This window comes from Desmodus rotundus, unplaced genomic scaffold (assembly GCF_022682495.2).
Source record: "Desmodus rotundus isolate HL8 unplaced genomic scaffold, HLdesRot8A.1 manual_scaffold_16, whole genome shotgun sequence".
In the NCBI taxonomy this organism is placed as follows: Eukaryota; Metazoa; Chordata; class Mammalia; order Chiroptera; family Phyllostomidae; genus Desmodus; species Desmodus rotundus.
The window spans coordinates 114,428-116,586 of NW_026527214.1; positions in this window are offsets into that span (position 1 = coordinate 114,428).

Sequence of the window (2,159 nt, forward strand, 5' to 3'; positions counted from 1 at the left end):
TGCTGGTTCTGAGCGCAATTGCCTCCTGAGATAAGCGGTTTCCAGGGATACGGTTTCCAAGGATACGGTTGCCTTGGATACTGCATTCTAGAATGCGGTGTGTCAGGATCTAGAATCTTGTGGTTCGCGTTCTGAGCACAATGGCCTCCTGAGATAAGCGGTTTCCTAGGATAAGGTTTCCAAGGATACGGTTGCCTTGGATACTGCATTCTAGAATGCGGTGTGTCAGGATCTAGAATCTTGTGGTGCGGTTTCTGAGCACAATGGCCTCCTGAGATAAGCGGTTTCCTAGGATACGGTTTCCAAGGATACGGTTGCCTTGGATACAGCATTCTAGAATGCGGTGTGTCAGGATCTAGAATCTTGTGGTGCGGGTTCTGAGCACAATGGCCTCCTGAGATAAGTGGTTTCCTAGGATACGGTTTCCAAGGATACGGTTGCCTTGGATACAGCATTCTAGAATGCGGTGTGTCAGGATCTAGAATCTTGTGGTGCGGGTTCTGAGCACAATGGCCTCCTGAGATAAGCGGTTTCCTAGGATAAGGTTTCCAAGGATACGGTTGCCTTGGATACTGCATTCTAGAATGCGGTGTGTCAGGATCTAGAATCTTGTGGTGCGGGTTCTGAGCACAATGGCCTCCGGAGATAAGCGGTTTCCTAGGATAAGGTTTCCAAAGATACGGTTGCCTTGGATACTGCATTCTAGAATACGGTGTTTCAGGATCTGGAATCTTGTGGTGCGGGTTCTGAGCACAATGGCCTCCTGAGATAAGCGGTTTCCTAGGATACGGTTTCCAAGGATACGGTTGCCTTGGTTACTGCATTCTAGAATGCGGTGTGTCAGGATCTAGAATCTTGTGGTGCGGGTTCTGAGCACAATGGCCTCCTGAGATAAGCGGTTTCATAGGATACGGTTTCCAAGGATACGGTTGCCTTGGATACTGCATTCTAGAATGCGGTGTGTCAGGGTCTAGAATCTTCTGGTGCGGGTTCTGAGCACAATGGCCTCCTGAGATAAGCGGTTTCCTAGGATACGGTTTCCAAGGATACGGTTGCCTTGGTTACTGCATTCTAGAATGCGGTGTGTCAGGATCTAGAATCTTTTGGTGCGGGTTCTGAGCGCAATTGCCTCCTGAGATAAGCGGTTTCCAGGGATACGGTTTCCAAGGATACGGTTGCCTTGGATACTGCATTCTAGAATGCGGTGTGTCAGGATCTAGAATCTTGTGGTTCGCGTTCTGAGCACAATGGCCTCCTGAGATAAGCGGTTTCCTAGGATAAGGTTTCCAAGTATACGGTTGCCTTGGATACTGCATTCTAGAATGCGGTGTGTCAGGATCTAGAATCTTGTGGTGCGGGTTCTGAGCACAATGGCCTCCTGAGATAAGCGGTTTCCTAGGATACGGTTTCCAAGTATCCGGTTGCCTTGGTTACTGCATTCTAGAATGCGGTGTGTCAGGATCTAGAATCCTGTGGTGCGGTTTCTGAGCACAATGGCCTCCTGAGATAAGCGGTTTCCTAGGATACGGTTTCCAAGGATACGGTTGCCTTGGATACTGCATTCTAGAATGCGGTGTGTCAGGATCTAGAATCTTGTGTTGCGGGTTCTGAGCACAATGGCCTCCGGAGATAAGCGGTTTCCTAGGATAAGGTTTCCAAAGATACGGTTGCCTTGGATACTGCATTCTAGAATACGGTGTGTCAGGATCTGGAATCTTGTGGTGCGGGTTCTGAGCACAATGGCCTCCTGAGATAAGCGGTTTCCTAGGATACGGTTTCCAAGGATACGGTTGCCTTGGTTACTGCATTCTAGAATGCGGTGTGTCAGGATCTAGAATCTTGTGGTGCGGGTTCTGAGCACAATGGCCTCCTGAGATAAGCGGTTTCATAGGATACGGTTTCCAAGGATACGGTTGCCTTGGATACTGCATTCTAGAATGCGGTGTGTCAGGGTCTAGAATCTTCTGGTGCGGGTTCTGAGCACAATGGCCTCCTGAGATAAGCGGTTTCCTAGGATACGGTTTCCAAGGATACGGTTGCCTTGGTTACTGCATTCTAGAATGCGGTGTGTCAGGATCTAGAATCTTTTGGTGCGGGTTCTGAGCGCAATTGCCTCCTGAGATAAGCGGTTTCCAGGGATACGGTTTCCAAGGATACGG